The 19,031-nt window shown below is 42.2% G+C and overlaps 1 protein-coding gene and 1 long non-coding RNA gene across 5 annotated transcripts in view; both read left to right on the top strand.

Annotated features, from left to right (window-relative positions):
* The window catches only part of MAML3 (mastermind like transcriptional coactivator 3), a 391,314-nt gene that overhangs the window by 85,487 nt on the left and 286,796 nt on the right, over positions 1–19,031 (top strand). The window lies entirely within an intron of this gene.
* LOC116658682 lies at positions 390–10,174 on the top strand. Its single transcript, XR_004313939.1, has 3 exons — positions 390–399; positions 6,061–6,064; positions 9,745–10,174. It is a non-coding gene; the product is annotated as an uncharacterized LOC116658682 (long non-coding RNA).

Raw genomic sequence — 19,031 nt, 5'->3', positions numbered from 1 at the left:
CTCAACATCTGGAACCGGGAAGTGAGTTAAAAAAAATAAATAAACATTATAAGTAAAAAGCCCAGGGAGAGGTAGTTGGGGTAAAGCTTTCATAATCAACCCTGGAGAGGGTAGGGAGCCTCCGTGAGGTCCTCAGCAAGCCGATCGTGTGTAAAGAAGAGAGCACACTAGACGCAGCCTGAAAGCAAGAAGTACAGCGTAAGAAAAAAGGGAATATGAAAAGCAGACTTGGGACGAGTGGGTGTAGCTCAGGGGTAGGGCATGTGCTTAGCATGCTCGAGGTCCTGGGTTCAATCCCTACTACCTCTTAAAAGAAAAAAAGGCAGACTTGGAGACCTGGAAGACACGGCAGTTTGGGGTCACCCAGTGGTCTAATGCAAGATCAGAGAGCTCTACCGAGTTTAACACTGCCCCCACCCACCCCCTCGAAGGTAATTGTATAGCAGCCTGTTCTTACTAATAATATTCATAATGATGATCCTGTAATAAATCATCAAGAAAATGATATTTTCTGTTTAAGAATATGTGAACATAAGTACGTCATGTTTTAAAAAGATTTCCATCAAAATGGCTTTTACTTCAGTGACTAAACTTCACTGTCTGGATAATTCAACTATGTAGAATACCATATTTTTCTTAAAGATGAAGTGTTATCTTTTTTGCTGACCAAGAAGTCTGTTCCTTAGACATCTTTTTTTAATGTCAATAAACTGGCTGATTTTTGCTTTTCCTATAATTTAGGGAAAAAAGCCTCTAATAAATAGTCCCTGGAGTCTGTGTCAGTCTTTGGGGGCAAATTTTGTTTTGGATTCCTAGGACATGGTCTTTATTAATTGTGGGTTTTGCTTTTTTTTTTTTTTTTAAGAGAACTTTAAAAAAATTTTTTTCCCCAAATGTTGCCACTTTTATTCAACATAGGTTTTTGGTTTTTTTGAGGGGGTAAACAAAGTTTATTATAGGAAGAGTAACTCATTGAGAGATAAACTGTTTTAAGATTTGCATATATATACTGTTCATTGTTTCTAAGGAGAAGAACGTTTTAGTCAAACTTTTATTAACAAGTTAAGTAAATTTTTACCGTCTCATTCTCTGAAGTTCAAACATTAAATAGCTCCTGCATGACCTGAAGGTGCGAAGGCAAGCCAAGAGGGTATTTTACCACATTCTAACTCTGTGCTTGAGAGCCCTGGATTTGGAGTTAGACCACTTAGGTTTAAATCCTGGCTCTGTTCTTCACTAGCCTTACGATGCTGGGCAAGTTTCTAACCTCTCTAATCCTCAGTTTCTCCCTCTAAACTATGGGTTCTATGTAATAGGGCTTCGTGCCTGCACACAGTAAGCAGTTAATATTGTAAGCTCTTAATATTACTCCCTGATTTTGTTTTTATGGCCAGAACATGATTGAATCTTAATGACTCAAGGAGACTTTGAAAAGAAAACGAACATCAGCTGAAGATGTGCTCATTGTCCCCAGCTTTTTAGAACTTCTGTCAGGACACTCTTAGAGAGTACTTGGGAAACGGAAGTTTAGAAAGATTATCCCTGATTCTGAACACCAGTTGGTTTGCTAAAGTGAACACCGTAGGGCAGGGTTGATGTGGAGCTGCGGGCTGTGTATACATGAAATAGGTGCCCTGGTGATTTCTGGAAGGTTCGGTATTAACCACCAGGTAGCATCTTGGCTCCCCCTCTCCTCTCAGTCAGCGTCTGCTGCTCGCTGTCCTTACCTCTAATGCCACGTGGCCTGTTGCTGCAGCTGATTCTCGTTCTTTCCTTTTCTTCCTCTCACGTGCCTTTCTTGCTCCTCCATTCTCTCTCCTGTCACCAGTTCTCCATTTCCAGGTTTTTGAATAATAAAGGTTGGTCTTTTAAAGACACTGAAAACCAGTCAATGTATGTCTTTCCTTTTTCACATCTCCCTGGCCTTTCTTGGTGAGTGTGTGAGTCCTTGGGGTTAGAGTCTGTCCCCAGGACTTAGCGCACTGCCTGGCCCAGGGTGTTCAGTAGGAACTGGCCGAAAGAACTCAGGACACGTCATTTTGGAACTTTGGTTAATACAGAGGAGTGCTCAGAGGTTACATTTTTACCTCCAGAGAGGTGGTAGGATATAGGTTTCTAAGTTCGTTTTAAATCTGGGATTTTCCCAGAATTCTAAAGGATCTAGAAAGTTAGATGCAGGATAAGCAAAATATAGGTCTGACTATGATTTACATGTTGTCATTCAGACAGCTGATTAATGACAGCAACCCAACAACCTTTATAAAAAAGAGTAAGCGAATAAATGGGTAAGCAAAAACAATAAGAAAGCCACCCCCAGGGGAGCTATCTAAAACAAGGGGCAAATATTCTCACTGCTCTGGGGTCTTTCACATTACTGTTGGTGATTATCAAGAAAAATACTAAGCCTGCTTAAAACAAACCAATTATACCCACACAGTATACCCACAGAATAGCAACAAATGCAAAGTAGAATTTTTGATGATCTGAGTTGTGAACTTGTCACCCCTGTTACTTTAAATCACTCACTTTTAACAAATAAATGAGATATTTGGGGTAGAGGCATAATGTCAGTAAGAATAACAAATTCTTGAGTGAGAAGGGACTTGAGAGCCCATGTGGTCTGACCTAAATAATACAGGAATTCCTTCTACAGAATCCCTGACAGATGGTCACACACTTGTGTTTTGAATACTTTTTAGTGTCAGGAAATTTGTTATTTCAAGAGGCAGTGTATTTTATTTTTGGACAGATTTAAAAGTTAAAAAATAATGTTTTCATACATCAAGCCAAATTTCTATCTTTCTAACTTCTGCCCACTGATCCTAGAGTATTTATTAGATATTCTATAGTTGTATTTTAGCATAGGGTGACGAAAAAGCTGTCAAGTGTTTGTTGAACACCCAGGTGGAGATTCCTTATTGGTTGGTGTTACAAGGACACTGAAGTTTCCAAGGTGGTCCCTGCCTGTGGGGAACTCATGGACTAATTAGGAGACAAGACAAACACACACTAAATTAACTGACGAGTGATGATCGGGGAACTGAGTTTTTCCCTGTACTATCTTCAGTATGGAATTCTTAAAAGAGGAAGTTAAGACTAGGAAGTAAGCCTTGAAATGTGACTATGATGTTTCCAGGCAGCAAAGGCATGAAAATAGGAGGGGGGCATAGGGTTTTAGGCAAATAACGAAGAGATGCAGAGGATAGTGATGGAAATTAAAGTTAAGTAAGAAGGATATGGAGGAACTTGAAAGCTCTGAAGAAGTCTTTCAATCACATCACATCTTCCATTATTGTTTTTCAAATCATAAAAGTAGTACATGCTTGTAATAAAAAGGTAAATAATATAGAAATGTCTTAATGAAAAAGTGAAAAAAAAGCACTTAACATTTTGCTCTCCTGCCTGTTCCCTCAACCTAACCACAGTTTTAACCACTTGGTGTAAATTCTAGGAGTCACAAAACTATGGCCCATGACCCAAAACAGCCCCACCACCTGTTTTTATGCAGCCTGTGGGCTAAGAATGATTTTTAGTGTTCTACTTTGTTTATAAAAATGGAATTGTAGGAGCCATTTATGGCAAATCTCTTTAGGTCTGAAACAATTAAATAAATAAAAACCACTGTTGCTCGTGAGGACAAACGGCAGCGTATCAAAGCCACATAGCCCAGAGGAGAAACCCAAGGATCTGCAGTGTGGTCCCTGCATACAGGTGTGAAGTGATGTGCCTCTAGCCTGGGTTACCTGAATTTAGATGGGGATGGGAGTCAGATGTGAGACGTTCCAAAAGAGCAGTCCAGGGGAAGAGGTGAGTCACTGAGGGAGATGAGGTGGGGAGCCGTCACAGGTGCCCCCCACCTCCAGGTTGGTGCTGTGTGAAGAATACTGGAAGGGCCTCTTTGGAGAGGAGAGCATCAGACTGGCCGAATTTGAGGTGGTCCATCCAGCCCTAACTAGGAACACTCATCGTTATTGCCGACAGTTTCTGTTACCATCTGCAGAACGTGGAGCCCCTCAAAGGTGCATCTGCTTCTTGCACGACTGATCTCCTAAGATACAACTTTCACATTTTGCACGAGGGGAGTCCTAGGTGCCTGTTTTCAGCTATCTGTTTACAACTCAGAAGTGATGTCCATTAGTTTAATGCTGGATATTTGGGGTTCGTGTTGAAACAGTGTCTGGGAAAGAAATGAATCATGGGGACAAATTTATCACCATTGACTTCCCTACTAAAGGGAAGCAGTTGTGGGTTTAAGAATATTTGGCGGGAAGGAGACTCTCATAAAAAAGCACGTGAGGTGTGTGAGGGATATTTGCGGGTGCCGTTTCTACCACTTACCTCACAGAGCAGATTTCTACATGTGGGGTTGTGTGATTCGTAGCATAGGCACAGGGCTTTACTGTGCATGCGCAGTACGGGCTTGTGTTCTACCAGTGTGAACTTCTGTGAAAAAGAGTGAAACTTTCTCTGTTGTGTTATAATTAGACCACATAGCCAGATGCCCCAGAGCAGCTCCACCTTGTGGATTGTATCTCAGTGGTGAGTCTCTCCAACTACTTTTCAGAATATCCTCGCTAAATACTCCATTTAGTGTTAAAACGCTAGACAGTTGAGAAGGTAGAGGGTAAATGTAGCCTTTCATGTGATGTATGTTTGAACCATTTCTGGGTTTTTGGTAGGTTTTACTCAAGCCTCCCTCACACTAATTTTTTCTTCCTTAACCCGTTTGGTGAAAGCATTCAATAAATGAGATCACAAGATAAGAAACTTTAAGGAGAATGTCAGTAGAATGACATCTCAACTCTGAGACAGTAGCAGAAATTAACACACAGGGGTGAGATGTCCATAAGAGTATGAGAGAGACCTCACTGTGATTCAGAGAATTGCCTGGCACTAGTGGCCCAGTGGCTAAGCCCATGGCCTTGAAATCAGGAAAGGCTGGTTCTTATCTCAGCACCTCCCCTGGCTTGCTCTGTGACATTGGGTAAGCTGGGAGACTCTTCTGTTTCCCACTTAGGAAATGGGACTATCACAACTTAACTTTCCAAATGGGATGTTTGGGAATAAAAAACAGAATATTTTGCAAAGCATTTTGAACATCCTTAAGGATGAGTGGCATTTGAATTTTCTGCATTACTAGTGTTCTGTTCAGTGGGTACCTATCTTGGTGAAGACTCATTAGATTTTTTTTGCCAAAAATGAATTGAGCTGTACTTCCTGACCCACGACTTTTATAATGATCCTGGCACCTTAAATATGGTTTTAAAGTTAGTGCCTATTTTGGGAGAAATCATGGATTCTGTTAGTGACATTGTCTCTTGGCATTACTGAAAAAAAAGAATCATAAGACTTATAGATTTTTGTAATTAACATAAAGTCATTTTTGCTATGCTTTCAGAAAAATATAACATTAACTTTCATAATTAAATCGATTTTTTTCTCAATGGGAAGAAATTTCTGGGATCTGACTAAACACACAGAGTAAAAGATACGTGGACTGATTAACATACTATTATATAAACTATAGAAGTGGAGTGTCTAAATACTTCTATTGTACTAGTGCTTCACTGTCATAGTTTTCTCTATAGAGTAAAACTCCATGGATACTGGATAAAAGTTTCATTTTTCCTAGGATAATTTTAGCAGGTATCAAAATTAAGATTGTTACTAAAAGTGATTTCACCTTAGTAGTAGTTCTGAAGAAGATATGGGCTTTTATCAAACACTGTTTTCTCTCTCTCTTGTGTAGAATCACTGCTCGAATGAGTCAGTTTACCCATGGGAGTGTTTGTATGCCCAAGGGTGAGGATGCCTGGCCCCTGAGGAGGTCCTGAGTGACAGGTGCTGAGGCCAGCCCAAGAGTGAAGGGCTGAAAGCATCCTCATTGAGGTGTTAGTCCAGAGTAGAGAGAAATGTGTTCAGTGGAGTCCACATCAGTTGTGCAAATGGGTGCTTTTGAGAACCTGATAGGTGATACCAGGTTGTACAGCTGTGCCCCGAGCAGTAGGTGTCACTGTAGTCAGTGGCTTTTACTGCTCAGAGCTGAAGGGGTTAATTGAGTCTGGTGTATTTGGGCAGAAAGAGGTCCATCTGTCCCCTCCAGGCTGCTTATCTTTGTCTCCAGGGCCCCAGTTGACACCAGTGAAAGGCTCCAGTCCACACTGAGAGGTACCATTCTTCTCTAAGAAGGGAAGAAAGATTGTCTCCCATCTGTATTTTAGAGTCCAAGGCTGGGCTGTTTGATGTGATGGGGTGGATTGAGTTGAGGTGGAAAATAGGTGAGAGAATCCTTTTAGAGTTTGGTGGGGGACCTGAGATGGAGGGGGAAGGAAAATTCTATTAAGAGAAATGAAAGAATATGGACTAGCGGAATACATTTCCTTGTTATTATTGGCCCTGAGCCCTGTTGTATGCAGGCAGTGTGAGCTTTTAGAACTTCTATTAGCATCCTTGTCAGAAATTTCCCTTTTACCACAAAGGAAGCAAAGAAAAAAAAATCTCTTTAGCAGAGATGTAGTTCTCTTCTGCTACTTTCCACTCCAGAAAGATAATTTTCAAATGCTAAAATGGAATTTAGGATTTAGAAATAGCTGTGTTGACTAATTTAAAAAAAAAATCCTGTGATTACATAGCCAATTGCTTTTTCAAGTACACCCAATTTTACTTTTGGTTTTCTAGTAGCACCCTGGTGTGAAAACAAAATAAAACTGAGTAAACTCACTGTACAGTTTTGGATTCATCTTATCTCTTTTTTTTCTGCCTAGAGAACCCATCTCTCTCCCCACCCAACACCCATGCAGCACAGTGTAGTCTGTCCTTTAAAAAAAAATAATACATGAAGGCTTTCTGTATATGATTTAGACCTAGATACTCATTAAAAATAGCTCCTGTCCAGTGTCTGTGTCCCCTCATAGACTGCCTGTTGGTTGTAGTTAACACTCTGATTAAGCCTTGCTCTTAATGTTACAATATGTTAAGCTCAGACTGCTCTCTCTCTCCCCTTCTGTCTCCCTCTGAGTGAGTGGCTCGTTTTAAGCCATCCGCACACTCGCCAGAGCCAGGTGGTGTCGCTTCCTGCCTCTCCTGCTCGCTGTTGCTAAGTGAGAGGCACCAGATCACACATAAAGCTGAACCAATAGCATCCTGACCCCCACAGGCTGGTAAAAGCTGAAGAAAAGAGACTCCCACCGTGTTGTCTGTGGCCAGTGGGTCCTCCTCCCCCTCCCTCTCCCCTCCCACCTTTTCTTTTCCAGCAGGAAGGGGCGGTGGTGAGGGAGACTGTAGGAGGAAGAAGGAAGAAAGAGGAGAGGCTGGGGGAGGTGAATCCTAATATGCCTCACTGTACTTGAGATAAATGCCATTTTTTTTTCTTTGTGAAGAAAAGGAATGGGCGCTCCTCTTGAGCAGTCACAGACGGGCAGATGCGCTTCTTTCTGCCCCCAAACTGCCTGTGTTGCCAAAGCTCAAACTCTGAATAAGACGTCTGTCGACCTGCATATCTGCTTTGCTCTCTCTCACTGGCTCTCTCCTCTCCTCTCCTCTCCTCTCCTCTCCTCTCCTCTCCTCTCCTCTCCTCTCCTCTCTCTCTTCTCTTCTCTTCTCTTCTCTTCTCTTCTCTTCTCTTCTCTTCTCTTCTTCTCTCTCTCTCTCTCTCTCTCTCTCTCTCTCTCTCTCTCTCTTCTCTCTCTCTCTCCCCTCTCTCTCTCTCTCTCCTCTCCTCTTCTCTTTCTCTCTCAGCTATGAATCTTTTAATCCCCACGGTTTTGCAGATCTTGGCCACCTCTGTTTATTCTTCCTCTTCTCCCTCATTCCCTCTCTGTCTCACTGTATTATTCTCCCATTCCAGAATGCATTTCCTTGAATGTATCAGTTAGCAGAGAGTATTTTATATCTTGTCCTGCAGAGGAAGTCATCAGATCATCCTAGGGAATGGGGCAGGAGAAGAGAAATATTTATGAAGGCAATTAAAAAAAAAAATCCCCCATTAAGAATGTCGTCGTCTTTGGCAAGGGCTGTGCAAGCACAAAGTGAAATGAAAGGCTCTTCTTAAACTGGATAACTGCCAATGTAGACAGCCAGTGGTATAGTTGCGATTATCCAGAGGAAATGACTTTTCTCCTGTAATTACCTGGGTATTTTGGGCAGCATCAGGCCCAAGTTACCTGGGTAATTATGGCTTTGTAGGTCTGACCTTAGAACAAAACAGATTCCAGTTAAGTTCTCTGCAGAAAGTGTTTGCTATCTTTGATGATAAAAGTAGCAGAGGCATCCACTGGTCTGGCAGCCAGGTGAAGTCCAGGTACAGGGAGACTTCCTTCGGTTCTGTGCCCAATAGATTCTGAATAAATTTCTACTGACCTTTTGGAGGTGGCTTATTATTTGGTCTCTCATGAGCCTTTGGAAAAAATAACCTGTGTTTATTTCTCAGTCAAGGGTGTTGTGGTTTCCTGTAATCTCTTCCTGGATTTGCTTGTGTTTTGGTGGGCTATCAAAAGGATGATATTCATGGTTAAACCGTCCATTTCCCTCAAGATATTTTCCTTTCATACTTGAAATGCTCCCGGACTACTGGCCCAGAAATCCAGTCCACTTACTTAATATCACACAGAAAAGTGATCATTATTCTCTCATTCCACATGCTTTTTCTCCTTTTATACTGATTTTTTTTGTCTTTCTTTCTTTTGAACTGAAACTAAAATGTTTTCATAAAGGGAAGTATAGGGAATCAGATTAACCAAAAGGGAATTACCAGTGAAAAACCTTCGCAAGTGCTGAGTAACTGGAATGTTTTGCTTTTTGAGTTTATCTTTTTATTATTATCATGAGGTAAAAGACAGTCAGTATCATTAGTTCTCATATATACCATTTACAGCAAAAATGATTATTCGATAATCTCCAGGCATCATTTCACTCACTTTCGATCTCTCCCAGGTTAAATCAGCACTATTTACAGGTAGGCCGGTGCTTTGAGTGAGCTTCAGAACTTCATCCTCTGCTGTGCTCATTTCTGGGAGGGAGACATAATTACAAACTAAAGCTCTAAAAGTGGGCAAAGAAGTTTGAAGAAAGGCGAGGACTGGCTAGCACATCTTATAGCACTGCCTTGCCCCTCCATTGGTTAGTAGGTTAGTGTTACCAGCTACTGTTCATTTACCACTCACCTATTTTATGTTAAGCCCTGTGCTGGGGGGTTTTGAGCTGGAAACATAGTGGTAAGCCAACTTTGCCTTGGTGCCTCCATCTCTGGGGCTTGCAGCCATCTCGGTTTTATCAACTTCACTGTCCAGACACAGGCGCCATGTTGCAGCCACACCAACCTGCCAGGACCAGCTACTCCTGCTTCCCTCCTGGTTGATAATTCTCTTCCTTCAAACCCCTGGGTCACGCCCACCTCCGCCGCCCTGAATATCCTGCCTTAGCAGTTCCAACACACATCCAGATCCCTCAGAACTTCCTCCCCAAATTTGCACTTGTTTGACATACTTTTAAGTCATTAATTATGACTTCTCTCCCTGGATACCTGATGTGTCCTCTGTTTCTTCTCCTCTGTGCCTTTGCTTAAGCTGGGCCTTCCTTCCAGAAGGCTTCTCTTCCTCCAGTCTCTCCCTGTGGAAATCTAGGCCCCCGAAGACTTTCTCCCTAATCAGCTTTGAGTTGTACAAAGTGTATCCTTGGTGGTGCCCAGGGCTGCTCGGAGGAGGACATTAGACACTCTGCAATATCCCCATCAGCCTCCCTGTGAAGCCACTTCGCATGGAAGCATAATTACATACCGAATGCATTTGCTATGCAAACACAGCTTCAAGATCGTCTCCCAAGTGCCCTTTTCATCCCAATTGCTAACCCTAAACTTCCCTTTTATAGAAATTCTGAAACTGTATCTTCTCCACTTAATTTTAATCTTCTCAGGGCCACAGCTCTGTCTTCCTCATCTTTGTATTTCCCAAAGCACAAAACGAAAGGGCCTGGCACCCAAAAGCCCCTGGAAAATACCTACTGAATTGTCATATCATAAAGCCCAGGAAACCTTAAAGATTATGTCTGTAACTCTCCCAAGTTTTCCAACTATATGTGTAGAGAAGAATGGAATTTGATGTGAATATTTTAAATCAGACCATGAGACAACAAATGTTGTCTCTGTTAAGTATTACTGTATTTATCTGTCAGGAGAAGGAAGGTGATGAAATAGTAACAAATCTTAGTGGTATGAAACAACACAACCTTAATTCTTGCTCATGTTTATTGTGGGTTGGTGGGGGAGGGGGACTGCTTATCATCCTCACTCAGGGACTCATTCTGACAAAACTAGCCATTATCTCACACCAGTGGTTGTACCAAAGGGAAGAGGGGGTTCTAACAGCAGCAGTTTAATGTTCCTGCCCAGAAATGGTACTGGCATTCTGCTCACAGTTCATTGGTCAGAACTGGTCACATGACCCCATCTAACCACATGAGAGCCAGGAAGTGCAGTTCTGCTGTGTGCCTGGAAGATAGCAAGTTAGAAATATTTGGAAAATGGCTTACATTTTTTTATTCAGTGAAAGATTTTTTTAGAGGAAATTTACATTTAATATTGAGCTTGGGCGATTAGAGACTGTTCATATAATTCCCCTCCTTTTTATATATAGTATTCTTTCCCTCACCCACCAAGACTAGATTGCTTTGCTTAACTCTAGGAGGCTTAGCTGCAGCAATTAAGGATAAGTGGTTCTGTTGTCTTGAAGCATAAAATGAAGAACTTGACCATTGTTTATACCTCTTCAACTACTCTTACCAATACTTCAGAGGCTCTTATGATGGGTAAATTATGCTCTAGACACCCACCTAAGGACTGCCCCCAGGTTCACTTTGAGTGTTGTCACAGTCAGGGTCATAGAAAATCAGTAGAGGTTTTTATGAATTTATTCCAAGAAATTAGTCAGGGAGTATACAAATATTACATAACAGGTGCATTATGTTTCATACTGAAAATTTGAAAACAGCCTAAATGTCCAGCAATAGGGAATTAGCTATGTTAAGTTACGGTATATGTAGAAAATGGAGTACATGTCACCATTCAAATTATATTTTAGAAGAATATTTAATGAGATTGGAAAAAATGTTACAAAGTATTGATAGCTAAGTTTTTAAAAAGCAGGCATTGGAACCAAACAAAGAGCAGATTCTACTTTTTAAAAATGCATTGTAACTGGAAAGAGAGATACTAATATATGAATGTGAACAGGGCTTATCTTTTAGTGGTATCATTATGAGTGGTTTTTGTGCTTTTTCCCTTGCTTTTTTTTTTAAGTAAGCAGGAATGACTTCTATTGCATATAAGGAGATAATGTAAATATCTTTGGCCTCTGACGTGTGTTAATTTCAAGGAACATACGTGGTGTTAGTTTTTTTAGGTGTATGAGAGGCACACAGATGTCTCTTGTGTATAGTGGAATGAGGCTGGTTCCAAGACAGAGGTTCAGAAACTGTGTTCCTGCAGATCAGGAGACAGTTTGACGTCAGTTCACACTTGTCCGGGCATAGGCATTTTGCCGTTTCTTGCCCTTTCTTCTGCCGAGGCGCTGTATAGATCTTTCGTGGCATTTTGACTTGACATTTCACAGCTGCTGCAAATCCACTAAGCAAGGACATGACACTGGCACTGTGAGGCCGCTGGTAGCACATTGGTTTGTCAAGAGATGCTAAATTTGCTGAGATAGTGAAAAACTGGCATGTATTTATTTTGGGTTGATACAAACTGCTGTGAAATAGGGGCCCATTCTGGAAGAACTTGTAATGCTCATTCATCTTGTGTTGTGCACTGAGCTCTAATGCTACAGCTGTCATCCACTCTCAATGAACGATTGTCATATTGTCAATCCACGATAATACGGAACAATTTTCATTCCCCATGTTGAAGTATCACCATTGTAATATAATTCAGTTCATATTAACAATGCTTTGATGACAATTCCTTTCCACTCCACCCTTTTAGCCCTCCCTCTCTCCTTTTCTTAACCAAAAGGAAGTGTATTTTGACAACATCTCCAGTGTTAACGATTTTCTGCTTTTAAAACATCTTGGGCCCACAGCCCTCATTGAAACTTCGGAAAACACACCAATCGTTTGTTTGTTTCTTTTTCTTATAGAACTAAGGTAGTGCCTTACGCAGAAGAACTAAAAGTATTTTTACCCATTTGTCTTGTTTCCTCTTAAAACATCCTCCTGGAAAAAGATGATGTATTATGATTCCCTTTTTATTAGGAGCATAATTAGAACTCAACTGTCTTCAGTCTGTCTACAATTTAGGGTCTACAGTCTGTTCATTCTATAAGGCTGCTTATTTTTCCAAGTGTTAGCAGTGATGTCAGGAGCTGCTTACATGGTAGAATTAACTACCCTAATGAATTTATATGCACTGATTTTCCCTAGAGGGGAAGCTGGTTCTATGTATGAGTCTTCACCAATTTTCAAGGTACTTTCCTGTCACAATAGACTATTTTAAACTGATTGAGAGTGTTGTCTTTGTTAGACTTTTCCCAAGGGCTAACTCTAGGTGGGCACAGTTGATATGATTAAAATCTATGGTGCATACTTGTGAAACTGTTCCAGCTACAGTGCTGCCATTCTAAAAGAAAAAAAATTATTGTGGTTGTTGGATTTTTCACTTTTCTCATTTTTAAATTCTTCGCTCGTCCAAATACTTGCTCCAAAACATGCGGCAGAATGTGTGGAGATGGAGAGAGTTCAGGGGAAGGAAGGAAGTTGGATGTCAAAAACCACTAGAAATTTTTGTATGGTCACGAATCCCCCAGATGACTGCGTGGAAAATATTACAGTATTGCCTTCTGGGGGCCTCTTCCTCTGCGTTCTTCTAAACTAAAAATCAGGGTTGTTGTAACAGCACATTTCTCAAAGGTAGGAAAACAAAAAGGAAGCTGGGTGAGGAAAAGAGTGCTGTTTGGGATCTAAGAGTTGAAGAAGCCTGAGATAAATGCATATAGAAATGTCTCCTCTTCTGCCTCCAGGAGTGAAGAGTTGAGAAATAAAGGAAAGAGGGTGAGAAGCAGAGGGGAAGGGAGAAAAACATTCGTAAAACACGCAGGTCACATTCAAACTGTCATATGCTTGGTGCTCTGCGGCATCTTGGGACAGTCCTGGATTTGAACACTCTGTCTCTTTGGCCCCATAGGGGAGACCTGTTTTATCAGCCATGGGTCTGAGCCTTTCAGGGCATTTACCGCCCAAGTGTAGGCACCTCAGGGATGTGAGGTACAAGGCTGTTACTCAACAGCCTGGAACAGGAAGTGGAGACCCTGCCACTAACTGAAACTTCAGACTTCACATAAAGTGTGTACCCACTTGGAACGTTACCAGGGCACCAGGACTGCAGGACTGATCTCTCTCCTCCAGCAGGAAGCACCATGGGGCCCACAGGAAGCCCCAGTCACTCTTGCAGTGCAGCACTGCCTTGTCACAGGGTCCTGATGTGATGGGGTCAGACAAATGAGACATCAGCCTCACTTCCAACTTTGCCCCGTTTAAAAGGGAAGACTAGGTTGGGATGGGGATGCAGTGGGGGTCGGGCCATGTGTGAAGCATGGTTTTGGTGACCCACGTTTAGAAGGCAATTCTTCCTGGTACGGACAAACTGTCAACAGCCTTTAAAGCCACAAGTTAGAAACAATCAGCATAACTTTGCATTCATTCATTCACTCCCTCGCTCACTCACTCCCTAATGAAATGGCTAATAGTGCTGGGTCTGGAATCAGACTGCTGGATTTGAATCTCAGCTCTGCCATTTCCTGGCTGTGCGATTTGGGTGCACTCCTTACTTTTTACTAGTAAGATGTGGATAATAATAGTTCCCACTTCCCCAGAGCTTTGTGAGGATTCAGTGAGTTCATACCTGCTCCGAACAGTGCCTTACACTTAGTAAGCCCGTATGAAGGTTGGCTGTTTTATTCACTTATCTCATGAACAAGAGATGACTATGCACCTGGTCTCACTAAGATCTCTAGTTAGAGGTCTCTCGTGAAATACTCACCCTCTCCGGATGATGGAATTGCAGCATTCCCTTTAAATCCTAGTTTGTTTTTTCTTTGCATTTATCAGTCTGAATCGTTTTTTAAAAAATATTCTCCCATCTTAATCAGTGCTAGAGGTGAGATCATGCCTCTGATAGTTTGTGGGGATGGATTTAATTCCATCTCCCCAATTTTGAACAGTTGAGCCTCCTGACTTGCTTGCTCCCTCTTCCTCTCTTCTATTTCTTCTATTCTCTTTCTTCCTGCCTCTCTTGATCATTGTCCCACCTCTGCCCTACTCCATGGAGCCTGGGCTAGTGAAGGTGGGGTATCCAGTGGTGGGTATATAACTACGCTCGTTCATAGTTGGTGCTTCAAGACTTGCTCCCAAAGCAGTGTAATGTGCCTTTCTAAAATTAGGATGCCTCAGTATACATTTGTATAGAAATGCTTGCATATTATTGGACATTAAATAACTCCTATGGAAGGAAAATTAAGTCTTATTTTAAATGTCAGGAATATAAAAATTGAAAAATATTCACAGTGTGTCATACGACACAGTGATTCCATGAAAGTTTCATAGAATGCATTTCAGAGACAAGCAGAACGGATCCAACACTTGCTAAATTGTAATTGTAGTTCTGTTCTCTCAGGGAGTTGAGTTGAATTAAATGCATTAGCTCAGATTGTCATAATGTCTCCAGAATAGAAGGAGGGTGATATTTTATGTTTATGTAATAGTGGGAGAAGACTATCATTATGCATAATATATATATTTGAATCCTATTTAAATCAGCGAAGGGTTCATTCCTGACACTGATTCCCATACTCTGGCAAGATGAGGTCAGCGTGAAAGACATAAATCTGGCAATTACTCTGTGTGTAATTTAGCATTGGCATTTTTCATAAAATCGTGATGTCCTTCTGTTAAGCACTTTACCCTATGTATTGTTGATTTTTTGAGCGGGTATGCGTTGGAGTTTCAAATTTCTGTTGAACATCATATTAGATAAAATGTGGTACACAAGGGTTAGAGGATGGAAGGATGGACACATTAATGGATATCAACCATATTAACCTTATAAGGGAGGGGGAGGGTTGCATTAATTGTGCACATTCAGGTGGGAGGGACCCTCATCTTCTGCCTAGAGATGAATTCTGTTTGTGAATTCTAATAGTAGTTGAGAACCACACGATGAATAGTACCTCTCTCTGGAGAGTTTTGGGAAGCTTCTTTTTAATTTGAAGTTTAGTTGATGTACAATAATGTGTTAGTTTCTGGTGTACAGCAAAGTGATTCAGTTACACATATACCTATATATTCTTTTTCATTATAGTTTATTACAAGATATTGAATACAGTTCCCTGTGCTCTACAGCAGGACCTTGTTTTTTTAATCTATTTTATATATAGTGCTGTGTATCTGCTAATCCCAAACTCCTAATTTATCCCTCCTTCTCCCCTTTCCCCTTTGGTAACCGTAAGTTCATTTTCTATGTCTGTGAGTCTCTTTCTGTTGTATAAATAAGTTCATTTGTGTCATTCTTTAAAGATTCTACATATAAGTGATACCATATGATATTCAGCAAGTCTTCTAAGTTCAAGATCTATTTCTTTGTCTCTGTCTTCTCCCCAGATAACAGCTTAATCATTCAGATGATTGGAGACACTCTCAACACTATGATGGAATAGAAATGAGAATGAAGAGGCATCCCTCTCTCCTCCCCTCTTCCCCTCCTGTCTCCCTTCCTCTCCCTCTCCCTCTGTTTTTCTCATATGAGACTCAATATTCACACTAGATCAAAGGAAAGAGCCATAAGTCAAGCAGCGTGCCTCCTTTTCCTTTTCTACCCTCAACTTTCAGTTCTCCAAGTACATCGTGGTCTTCTGAGTGTGTCCACCTGGGTCTTCATTTCCCTCATACTCTTGTTTAGCTGTGTGAGTGTTTGTTGTCTGTCTCCTGCTCCAGCGGTGGCAGAGGAACTTGCCTTTGTTGGCATGTGTGTCTCCTTTTTCTTTTTGGGGAGACGGATTGTAGTGGTGATAGTAATTTGCTCTTAAAAGAGAAAAGTCTCAAAAGCATTTTCTGCCAGCGCGTTGAGCACTCCGTATCACGGTGGCTCCTATTGTTTGGTGCCTGTGGCATCGGGACAATCCACTGAGGGTGCCCTTTTGTCAAATTCCTGCCTGACCTTGGGTTCAGGAAGCACTCTTGGGGAGTAGGAAATACAGAAATGGAATGAGTGGGGGAGTCCTAAAGTAAACCAGCAGTGACAGTGAGGCATGACGCGTGCCGGTCAAGGGGCTAGTTGGAAGAACAGGTGTGGGGAGCCTCATGGAAGAGGTGATGTCACCCCCAGGATCAGGGCCTGGGGACTCCAAGAATGGGGATGTCCTGAGCAAGGAGCTCTCAGGTTGAGCTCTTGGACCCCTCGAGTGCATGAGAGGAAAGCTTACCATGCACAGCCACCTGGAACATCACGCCTTGGCTGGGGGGCTACAGGAGTCAGTGGGCACACAGATTTCCCCCTACTGTGTCCAGGTGACCCTACTGGGGCACATCCCACCAGGCAGGCAGGATGGATGGCATCATCATCCAAAGCTTCAGTGATACCTTTCACAGACCACTGTCTCAGCTCTGCCAGCCTCACCTCGGCTCTCCCTTTGGAACCTAGCTCTCCTTTCCATCATTCCCTCAGACTGCATCCTCAGGACATTTTGGAATTTGGGAATTTTGTTTCCTTTTACCCCAATTTACCGCAGCATCATGGCTGTGCACACAGAGGTAGCCCCGCCATTGCAGCTGTCATCCCAAGAGCACCTTCTCGAATAACAGCTGAGCTTGCACGTGCCCATTTCTGTTCTCTGTGTTTTGTGGAGACTAATTCCTTGAATCCTGAGGGGTAGGTTTTATTATTATCCCCATTTTGTAGACGGAAAAACTGCAGCCCAAGGGAGTGCTGTGCTGGCCCAAGGCCACACATTTAGTAAATGGTAGAACTGGCATTATGGGCTCAGACAGCACAGCTTAGAAATCATTGCTCTAAATACATGAAGTGCTTCCTCAAGACGCCATAGGTAGTCGTTGTGCTTAACACCTAGGAAGCTTGGGATGTAGAACGCAAGATCCTGTGCCCAGTAGAGGCAAAAGACATATAAAAATATCGGGGTTGTCAGGGTTGGGGACATCCTGCATCACCCGGGAGGATGTTTGTGTGTGGTGGGACAGGCGTGTCTCTACCCTAGGTGAATTCTACCTGGGTTGTCAGGATAGGGTGGGGAGGACAGCAAGGAGGACTTGCCTGGACCTTTGTACGACCTGGAGGAGGGTCAGCTCAAATTAAAAAAAAAAAAGACTCTCTCTCTCTCTCTCTCTCTCTCTCTCTGTATGTAACTCAGAAGCCTTGTAGGTGTAGGATGTATGGTCTTTTGTTTATTTGTTTTCAACAGCCTCGAGTTTTTCCATTTAGAGCCAGTGAAGGTGCACCTGTGCCAGCCAGCTATGTGACCTTGGATGAGTCATTTTGTTCCCCGCCTTATCCAGAAAATGAGGGAGTTGGATCAAATTGTCTTCAAGGTCACTTCCAGCTCTGAAGTCTTTTGGTTCTGGTTTTTAGTGTCTTTGCACAGAGTGCTCATGGTACCAAAAACATCTAGCGCTTCCCAGTGCGTTGCTCTCTGATTTTCTTCTCCACCATGTAGAATTTCTGAAGCATCCTGTGATCTTTATTAATCACACAGAGACTGTCATCTTCCCAGACTCCAGTGGAATGGCTAAGGTGCCCTCTGCAGAAGATATCGTGGCTAATGTTCTCATTACTGACTAATTGGCTAAAGAGACTTCTCTCACATTGCATTTAGCCTGATTGATAGTTTTCTATCACCTGATGGGTGGAATGGACAGCCAAACCAATTATCCCCGCACAGAGAGCCCCAGACAACAGAGCAGCACTGCCTAAGACAAAAGGCCCTTGTAGATTATGTCCAGTCGGGGTGCCTGCTGAGGGTTGGTTAAACGACATGGTTTTCTGAAAAGTACAGTTTGACCTGCCTTGAGATACACGTGCCTTGGGTCACCCCTAGGCGTGCTGGGCCTTTGTCCAGTTGAAGGAGGGTGTGATTCTGTTTATGCTTCAAACCTGGATAGCTGGGATGCCTAGTTAGCTGTGAAGCTAGCCCTAGTTAGCCTTGTGCTGAGTGAAACTGGGCATCCTTTGTTCAGAACCGAAGCTGCATGCCCCCCATGAGTCATGTCACATGGAGACACGCTGTACTTAGATGAGATCTTGTAGACGTAGGGCATTACTCAGATTCCTTTCTGTATTCATTTTCTTTTTATGTTGCCCAGGCTGTTGAGAGGAAATAATATTCAGGTCACTTGCTTAGTCATTTAAATTGAGCCCATTTCTTTTTAGCTAATGCATTAATTTATTGAAATCTCTGTTTAAAGTGCAAACTCTGGCTTTAGAGCGGAAAGGTAATCATGTGTTGAGGATTCACATGCAAACCTTTGTAAGGAAACTTCTCTTTCACTTCCTAGTCCTTTTTTTTTAAAAGCAGAGGGTCAGAAGGCATTTATCCTTCACTGTAAACAGCCTTGATTTTTGAGATATTCTGGGAAAGAAAAATCAGGGTTCTTAGTGCTTCACTTTCCCGGTAATCTGCTGAATTGTGTTACAAAATCAGCAGCAGGGTAAGAGATGCCAGTGAAATAACACGATGGCTTCCATTTCCGTCGCCCCTCAAGCAGGGCCACAGTGATGTCAGCTTATGCTTGGGATCCTTGGAACCTGTGACATATCGGTCTGATATTCTTGTGGTTGAAGCCAGTTTCAGCCCGTGTTGGAATGTGGAATTGAGGAGCCCAGGAGAATGGCTGTAATTCCAGGGTGTATCTTTTTGTGCTCCTGGGTCTTGTCATCTTCCAGGTGTTTTCTTTGCTTTTTCCCTTTAAAACTGCATTACTGAGGCCTGACTGACATACTAAATGCTATACGTATTTCATACCTGCAGCTTGAGTTTGGT

The sequence above is a fragment of the Camelus ferus genome, chromosome 2 (genome assembly GCF_009834535.1).
Source record: "Camelus ferus isolate YT-003-E chromosome 2, BCGSAC_Cfer_1.0, whole genome shotgun sequence".
NCBI classification, from domain to species: Eukaryota; Metazoa; Chordata; class Mammalia; order Artiodactyla; family Camelidae; genus Camelus; species Camelus ferus.
This window is presented reverse-complemented; position numbering and strand designations above follow the sequence as displayed.